Source organism: Microcebus murinus, chromosome 15, assembly GCF_040939455.1.
Source record: "Microcebus murinus isolate Inina chromosome 15, M.murinus_Inina_mat1.0, whole genome shotgun sequence".
Taxonomy (NCBI): Eukaryota; Metazoa; Chordata; class Mammalia; order Primates; family Cheirogaleidae; genus Microcebus; species Microcebus murinus.
The window spans coordinates 16,112,047-16,122,002 of NC_134118.1; the positions used below are offsets into that span (position 1 = coordinate 16,112,047).

Sequence of the window (9,956 nt, forward strand, 5' to 3'; positions counted from 1 at the left end):
TAGCACAGAGAAGGCACTCAGTAAGTATTTGTTCAATGAATAAAAGCCCCTTAAATTCCCCATCAAGGGCAAATTATACAAAGTTTTTGTTTATAATATCTTGCACTATAATTGTCATGTACATTGAAATTTGAAAACCACTGAACTAGACAAAGGCACAAGAGGAAAGCCTACGCCAGATTTGCCTCTGGGCATCCAAACCACTGTGCCTTCAACATCTCTAGAGGAGATCATTCTAAAGCATTCTCACTTGCATAAAGGGTTTCTTTAATTCCATTTTGATAGTAAGTCTCTATAGCATCAATATTTGCTAACTGATAGGTTTGTTGTTGGAGGGTTAAAGGAAATAGCAGAGTTGTCCAGAAGTTAGATTCTTAGTTACCTTTATAATCACATGTAACTTCCATTTTGACACAAGAGGCCAATGCATACTGCCAGATTTGTTCAGGTCTCAGAGTAAAGGCATCCTGTCATCTCAGTGCATATATTTAACATTCTTTAATTATAAAGGCTGTAGCTCTACCCTCATTTTTTTAGAAAAAATACCAACTTAAGTTTTCTCTGTGTCTACTGGCTCAAGTGAGCACCCTAACATAGAATGAGGACATCATATTCAATTACTGGCTAAGGCCAGACAAAACAGCCTGAGTTCTTGTCTTGGACTTTGGTATATAATAACAACTAAATGTGTGGCACAAAGTGGTGCAATAAAATTGAAATATTAGCATTGAACTGTCAATTAGCAATAATCACGCCTCAGATAATCCTCATTGGCTATGGCACTGCAACTGGGAAAAGCTATGAACTGTCAGAGATATCATACTCATGGATTGCCAAATGTCAGGGATGAAATCCAAAGTCCAAGACTGGACTCACCATATAAAACTAAATAAATTTGTTCCTTCTGAAACTGAACAGACAAGAGATGGGCCGTAAGGCTTATGAGCTTCTTTCCTTTTTTTTTTTTTTTTAAAGATATCAATGAACATCTCATTAATGTTATAATTTGAAAAGTGTTTTCTGCCTCTAAGAGAAGATTTAGACCAGAGGAAGCGATCATTGGTTCTCCAAATTGCAGGTTTACCAAATAAAAAATGCAAATTGTTTCATATTATTAGTGATTTAATCTTTGAAACCAGCCATTTCTACTCTTCCTTTTGTTTTAAGTGAATAAGTTTTAAGTGGATATGTTTAGGTGAAACATATCCTGAGCTTGCAAGGTAACTGTTTAAAAAAAAAAAACCCACCCTGTTATAATTTGCAACTCCTTATTTTAGGGAACCAAGATTTTCTCAATATTTTTGTGCAACAACATTAAAACAAAAAACTCAACAACAAAAGAAAATAAATTGGAAACTGAAGTTAGAGAAGACGGCAGCTGTCATCCATAACACTGATTTCAAATTTCTGTGTTCATCACAAAGTCTCATTGTTCTTTTTTTCTTGATTTCATAAGTCAGCATTACACGTTGAAATCTAACACACAGTATGCTAACAAAATTTTCCTTTATCGGTTTTATATATTGAGGTTTCACATAAGATTGTGTCTGAAAAAGGAGTTGAGACTAAAAATATTTATAAACCACCAAGTAAAGGCAATGGATCATATAGTATTTGTCTCTGTGGGGAATTACTGCTATAGCTATATAATGCCTAAATACAGGAAAAAGAAGCAAAAGAAAAAAAAAATCAGTCCTTGAGGAACTGTTCCCCTACATGAGAACAAACACTTGTAGTTAAGAAATGTATCAATGACCTGCTTAATCCTGCTTTTCTTTTCTGCATGTTTGGAGTAAAGCAGGCAAAGGCTTCAAAGCCTGCATGTTTATTATTAGCAGAGTAACTCTGAGCTGACTACCTTCCACCCAATGAGCTTCTCTTATCTGCAATGTGGAGATACTAAGAGTTTGCCAAGATTCCTTAACATTTCATAAAAAAAAATGACATAAAACTTACCAGCTCCATATTAAATGCTCAATAAATAGCTTCCTTGCCTTTGGGACCTTGCAGAAATGCCGACCAGGCTGTTCCAGCAACAGGGATCAAAGTCCAATCTTGGGAATGGACGTTCCAGGTGAGAGGGATGTGGCCAACCTGGTTCCTGGGCATCATGGAGAGGCCCTTCCAGACAGCCTTGAATCCCCATCCTAACCCCGTTTCAGCCCCACTTTAGTGTACCTCTGTGAGCTAAGCTGATCCACGGGGCTAAATAGGACACAGGGGTGAAAGGACAAAGGCTAAAAGAAGAGAAGACACCCTCAAGGACCAATGCTGTGGAGAACAAAATGGCGGCTCCTTGATAATTACAAATCATGAATCATTAGGCCCTTGAGAATATTCCTTTTGTTTAAATTGAAGTCAGTCTTTTCTAAGCATTAACTAGGGATACCTTCTCGTCACATTTATTAAAAGCAAACATTTGCCACTTCAGCTGTACAAATTATATAGGATTGAAAATAGTGTAGTTGAAAGAAACGTGGAGTTTGTAATAAAGTTCTCTCTCTTCCCCTCCTCCCCTTCTCAAGGTGAATGGAACAAAGTGAACAGAAACATGGTTGTTTGAAAGGTTAAAAGGTCATTCTCTTTCTGTTTCTATCTTTGTCTTTATAAGATGTGAGAGATATGTTTCCTCTACATATAGAAAATATTCTGAGCACTGTCTCTCCTTTAGCATCAGTAGAGCCGTCCATTTAGGGGACCAAAGGTCAAGCCACTCTTAGATTCCCTTTCCTTTGTTTTCTTTTTTTAAATAACTCATGAGGTTGTAATATGGCCAGTGAGCAAGATGCAATGAGCAAGAGGGATGCTTACTGTAGCAAGAAAAATTCTGCAAACAGCATTCAATTATATCCACGGAGACAAGATTTGGAATTCCGTGGGAAAGAAACAAGATGTTAGGTAAAACTCAGCACCAAACCAAGTCTTAACCACAGTGAAGACTGTGAGCTTTCTGAGATTGAGGATTATGTTTCCTTGTCCTGGTGCAGGGTGTATGGTTGGCATTTGATAAATAATTAGAGAATTAATAAATGCAGAGGCTGGGCACGGTGGCTTATGCATGTAATCCTAGCACTCTGGGAGGCTGAGGTGGGTGGATTGCTCGAGGTCAGGAGTTCTAAACCAGCCTGAGCAAGAGCGAGACCCCAGTCTCTACTATAAATAGAAAGAAATTAATTGGCCAACTAATATATATATATAGAAAAAATTAGCCGGGCACGGTGGTGAGTGCTGGTAGTCCCAGCTACTTGGGAGGCTGAGGCAGGAGGATTGCTTAAGCCCAGGAGTTTGAGGTTGCTGTGAGCTAGGCTGATGCCACGGCACTCACTCTAGCCTGGGCAACAAAGTGAGACTCTGTCTCAAAAAAAATTAAAATAAATAAAACAAATGCAGGGATGAATCTGTGATGTCCAGATTACAAATACAGTTCAGAATCCATAACTACCAATCAATGATATCTTAGGAGAAAGTAAACCTTTTCAGATTTTGTGGATAGTGTAAGATTAAATTCAGCTGGGAAAACGAGAAGATTTAGAGTAACCTTTCTCATGTCTTAATGATTTGTGTGTCAGTCTTCAGAGGAAAAATCAAATCCTTCTTAAAAAAAAAAAAAAAAAAGAAACAGCAGGATGGTAGTTTCTGAAAACTCATTTGTGAATCAAAACCACTCTAGTTTAGACCAAGTGACTGAGCATTCAAATGAAAGGGTAAAAAAAGAAGAGATATTGCTGATTGTTTTTTTCTCTCTCACTGGTGTGAGATTTTAAAGACATTCCTTCCTGTCAAAAGGATGGCGTCAAATGTATTTTAAGTCTCTACATAAACCTGCCTCTTCATATCCCTCTTGTTCGTATAGTACATCTATTCTCGTCTCATTCTACCACACCGAGTTTTATAATAGCAGGTAGGTTTATACACTTATCATTTTATCTTTTGAAAATGTTACGGACTATTAATTCACATTAAAACGCCATTACTGATTCAGAAGTTCAAGATTTAGAATTTAAAGATTCTGATTAGGGTTTAGCTGAAACCTACTTTTATTTTTTTTTTTTTTTAGATTAGAGACGGGGTCTGACTGTGCTCAGGCAGTGTTCAGGCTGGTGTCGAACCCCTGAAGCAGCAGCTATCCGCCCGTCTCGGCCTCCCAGAAAGCTAGGACGACAGGCGTGAGCCACCGCGCCCGGCCTGAAACCTACTTTTAGCCAGCTGTATTTTTAAAAAGGTTTAGGAATGTTTACCTCACTTACGCATTATTAAATTTCCCTTATTGCCATCATCTGCAACCAAACAACATGCTAATTGAAAGTGATCTAGTCTTTAAAGCAAATATTGATAAAACATTATTACATTTGGTATCAATGAAAGTCCTGGAGATCAGAAGTCAGAAAATGAAAATGTCCGGGTTCAAGTTCTGGTTATGGTGCATACCATTAGTGTAACCTTACATAATCATTTTTTTTTCCATAATCATTTAATGTTTGTCAGCATTTGTCAGTTTCACCATTACCATTTATACAGAGGGAGTTAAAAGACTTAACTGTCTAAGAATGGCTTGGAGGCAATAAACCTTATGAACGGCATGCAAATTTTATCACTTTTATCATCATCACCATCATCTGTATTTAAAAATAATTCATATGAGAGAGGGTAACAAAGAACCAAATGGGTCCCCTACTCTGTACCTTGCACCATGCTCCAGTTGTGCACTGTGTCACTTTTAGGTCACAACAGCCCTACTGTCTGCATGTAAATTTGTATCTGCTGTATAGGAATAGACTATATTTCTAATTCTGGAAACTGAGACACAGAGAAGGTTAATTAACCTGCTCAAATTCAGGTATGTTTCATGAATTAAATCAATCAATACTTATTGAGAGCCTACTATGTGTCATGTACTGATTCTGGCACAGGGATAGAGCAGTAAGCTAAGCAGACAAAATCCCTGCCATCAGAGAGGTGACAAGGAACTGGATTCTTCTGATTTCCAAATTAATGTTTCCCTCACTCCATATTATGTCAGCGTGTGCTCTGGGTTTGTGATCGCTCTCTCTAAAGGCACAACTAACACATAGAAAATTACACCTGAGTGGCAGCATACTGGCATAAATGGTCAGGTCCCCTGCTAGGGGCTCTGCAGCCTCAGGGGTCAAGGCTGCCCAAGGGCTGAGGCGATCAATACCTTGATGTACCTGTAGCCCTTTTCATAACACACATGCTTGGGAGGCTCTGCATTATCTATAATGTAGAATGTACCTAATCTGTATTGATTTCTTCCCATGTCGATTATTATTGCTACATAGTATGCATAATTCCTAGTATTAATCTATATAGATTGGAACATGCTTTCCGTCTCTCTTATTGCCATAGCCTTAGTGGTTTCAGCAGGTCAGCAAAATGAGGTTAAAACACCCTTTGTATTCTGTAAAACTAAACAGGTATCAGAAACCACATTTTGCAAATATGCTATTAAATTATTATAGCAGAGAATAAAACCTAGAAATTAATGCAAATGAACCAAGAGACTTCTTAATCTTACCACTAGTTCAGCTTCAGAAAAGGAACCTAAAAGCTGTGATCTGTAATACATTATGCAAACCACTGCCTTCTATGTTCTGGGAGCCTGGGTATTATAACATTAAGCAGCTTGGATACAGAAAGAGGTAGATAAGCTCAAATGAGGAGGACTCAGCAGTGACCATCACACTGCTAAGTAAGGAAAGAGGCAGTCAGAGGGCCTGGGAGAGGATCTATGAACTTGAGGTCAGGAAAACAAGTGCTGGGCACTGGGTTGGGAAGATTACATTTGCTGAGGATCTAAGGTGTAAAGAATGTTCTAGGAGACAGACAGGGGTACCAAGGAAGGAGAACATCCTTTCAAGTAGCACAACAATCTAACTAAGTAGTAAGAACCACCGTGATGTAAAAAAGAAATAAGAGAAACAACAGAGCTGGAGAAAACAGCACTATTAGAAAACAAACAACCCAATTTAAAAAATGGACAAAAGATCTGAATACACACCTCCCCACAAAAGATATACAGATGGCAAATAAGCATACAAAAAGATGCTCCACATCATACATCATGAGAATTGCAAATTAAAACAACGAGATCCCACTGTATACCTACGAAAATGGCCAAAATCCAAAACACTGCCAATACCAAATGCTGGTGAACATGTGGAGCAACAGGAACTTTCATTCATTGCTACTGGGAATGCAAATGGGACAGTCACTTGGGAATACAGTTTGGCAGTTTCCTACGAAACTAAACATACTCTCATGCAATCCATCATGCATCCATCTTGCTCCTTGGCATTTACCCAAATAAGCTGAAAAGTTATGTTCACACAAAAACCTGCACTCGAATGTTTACAGCAGTTTTATTCATAATTGCCAAAACATGGTGAATGGGCAAATAAACTGTGGTATATCTATATAATGGAATATTATTTAGCATTAAAAAGAAATGAACTATCAAGCCATGAAATGACATAGAGGAAACTTAAATGCATATTGCTAAGTAGAAGAAGCCAATTTGAAAGGGTTACATATTGTGTGATTCCAACTATATGAGATTCTGAAAAAGGCAAATCTATAAATTAGACAGTAAAAAAGATCTAGGGTTGTGAGGTTGGGAGGGAGGGAGAGATGAATAAGCAGGGCACAGAGCATTTTTAGGGCAGTGAAACTATTCTGCATGATACAATAATGATGGACATAGGTCACACATTTGTCAAAACCCATAGAATATATGACACAAAGAATGAACACTAAACGACTGACTTTAGTTAATAATGATGTATCATATTAGTTCATCAATTGTAACAAACGTACTGTGCAACATAATAATATTATAATAGGGGACACTTTATATGGGAGGAGGGTAGAAGCCAGGAATATAGGAATTCTCAGTACTTGTCAATCAATTTTTATGCAAACCTAAAACTATTCTATAAAAAGGCCTATTCATTAAAAAAAAAAAAAAAAACCCACTCCACTGTCAGCTGTTTGGGATTTCCTGCCCAGATGTCCTTCCAGGTACAGGCTACAGCCAAGTGAAATTAATCAAGATACCATTAAGATGACTCCCAGCCAGGGTTAGGAAGACTAGTGGGGAGTTGTTTTTGACAATGACTCAGATGTGGATGAGGGTATGGGCAGGGTTTGGGGTGGAATGCATTGGAAACAGCGGTCAGCAGAGCATCAACTTTGACCAGAAGATAAGCACTGGTCAAAGTCCGTGAAGAACTAGAGGTACAGATGGGTGTATGCAAGAGAGGCTGTGATTAAGCGTTTAAAATGGAATCTCAAAGGCGAGTGGAGTCACTTCGGACCACTGGGAAAGGTCATGATAGAATCAAAATTATGTACCAGGAAGTGTCTCTGCTATGTCCAGGCCACACAAAGACATGAGGGAGAGAGAAACAGAGAGGGCTACTACAGCGGAGGTCATGAGTCATCAGCTTTGAGGGAAGGTAAACAAAAGGCACAAGGACTCTAAGGGAAAGTATTAATATAATTTCTGGGAAAAGGTACAGTGAACTATTTCAAGGAAGCCAAGATGGAAGAGTAATGATTTCTCAAAAGTCCTGAATAAGAGAAGGAAACCCAAGAGGATAGCTCTCTATCCAGTAGGGTTCTAGATTTCTTTTCCTTCAAGATTTTCATCTGACCACGCTTAGGACAGGGCAAGAGGTCAGTCCAATAGACACTAGCAGAATTTTTTTCTTAAAATAGGAAGAGAGAGGGCACATAAAATTGTTGAAATCAAAGAACGTTCACTCTTACATCCATACACTGGAAAACTCAGTAGCTACCAAAATATTTTAAAGATCTAGATTTATTAAAATGGAAAGATGTTCACAACATATTGCAATGTGAGAAAATTAAGGTTCAGAAAAGTATATCAAGCACAATTCCATTTTTGTAAAGCTAGGTGTATTTATTTGTATATGTATTTATAGAAAATGTTCTGGAAAAAAACACACTCAAATGCCAACAGTGGCGAACATCTATGGGCGGGCAGATGACAACAATGTGGTAGATTTTTTTTACATTCCTAGTTTGTATTTTCTTAATTCCCCTTCACACCATTACAAGACTCCATGTAAAAGACTACTTTTTTTCGATGAAAAAATTAATACTTTTTCTATCTCATAATTCAAGTTTCCAATAGTGTTCTCCTTGTCATGAGCAGAACAGCCAGTGCCTTACACAAAAGTCAGCACTCGCTTTACATGAGTGTGGTGCACTCTCCCATAACATAAATGGTTTCAACAGCCACATCCTGATGCATAAGGGAAAAAAAAGGAATGGAAATTCCAAAGAGCTAAAGTCACAAAGTAGCAAAAACAACAGCAAAGGAAAATGCCCTGGGCAGGGAGGAGACAGACCCCTACATATCGCTTGGCACTTGTTTCCTTGACTCTGGAGGAGGTTTCTTGATTAGTCTATTTTAAAAATTGTTATTGTTTAAAAAATCCTAGCTAAAAATAACATCAAAATGCAGAAGTTATGCAGAAACACCCCATGATGCAAATTATTTATGAAGATAATGCAGCAGCATGACCAGGCATTATTAGCATGAATCATGGTTACTCTACAACGGAGATGTGTCCCCTATCAACAAACCAGAGGGATGAGTGGTCCAGTTGCCAATGTCAGACTTTAAGGTCCTCCCTGCTTTCCATGAAAAGGAGGCTGGGGTGGGTGGTGGTCCTTGGGGTGGGAATGGGCAGTGTAGAAGAATGGGAATCCCAGTAACAGTATTTTTAAAGACTGTATCTTTTATTTTTCCTAAACTAACAATTTCACCTTGAAATTGGTTCCAGGAAGTATCTTTAATAAAAAGCCATCTGTTTCTGATTCTCCCTTTTTAAGGACAAAAATTCACTACAGCTATTTAGTATAGTTCATTATTCAGCCATATTGTTATTATCATTCCTACAGACTTTTTTGTTGTTGTTTTGTTTTTGGTGACGGAGTCTTGTTCTGTGTAGCCCTGGGTGGAGTGCAGTGGCATCACTATAGCTCACTGTAACCTCAAACTCCTGGGTTCAAGAGACACCCCTGCCTCAGCCTCCCCAGTAGCTGGGACTACAGGTGCATGCCATGATGGTCAGCTAATTTTTCTATTTTTAGTAGAGACGGAGTCTCGCTCTTGCTCAAGCTGGTCTCAAACTCCTGAGCTCAAGCAATCCTCCTGCCAAGGCCTGAGCATTAGAGTGCTAGTCCTGTAGCCTTTAATTCTACTGCATTAATGCAGGAACACAAGAAAGCAAGAGAGGAAAACTTAAAACACCTAATTTTGAACTTTATTGCCTGTTAACAACCCTGTGCAAAATTTTAGTAGGGGAAGAAGTGGAACTACCACCTAAAAGAAGACTGGGAGATGGTCTGAAGATTTCATTTATTCCTGTTCTCTATAAAACACGGATATGCTCTTGGTAAAGACATTTTCTGTTTCTATCTAGTGACCACTGAATATTTCGTAACTCTATATACCTATTAAATAGGGAACTGTAGCAATAATCATAGGAATAACAGTGGTATAACAATAAAAAACAGAATAATCATTTGTGTCCTGTTAGCCTTAATAGTAACATAGAACTAATAAAATCTGAGGCTTGAGCCTCAAGTAATACTTTAGTTTAGGACTAGTTATTACCTTATAAAGGGAAGTACCATCAAACTGTTATTGCAGTAACTTGTTTCCGAAGAAGCCAACGTGGGATTAATGAACAGTCATAGGAACCAGTAAGCAAGTGCACGCTATGCCTGGGCTGAGTCGCTAGTATATACTGACGTACACAGTTATAAACCAATGCAAAGCATATTAACCAAAGGTCTCGAAAGTCACTCTCCATTCTAAGGGGACTGCTGTTAATAATGTGCTAAGTGAATGTAAGCATTTATAAAATGTATATGCCTGATACTAGAAACACAGAGATTTTAGA

The 9,956-nt window shown here is 38.2% G+C and overlaps 1 pseudogene; it reads right to left on the reverse strand.

Moving 5' to 3' along the window:
• Positions 1–677: 677 nt before the first annotated feature.
• On the reverse strand, positions 678–800 carry LOC142876747 (uncharacterized; annotated as a pseudogene).
• Positions 801–9,956: the final 9,156 nt, after the last annotated feature.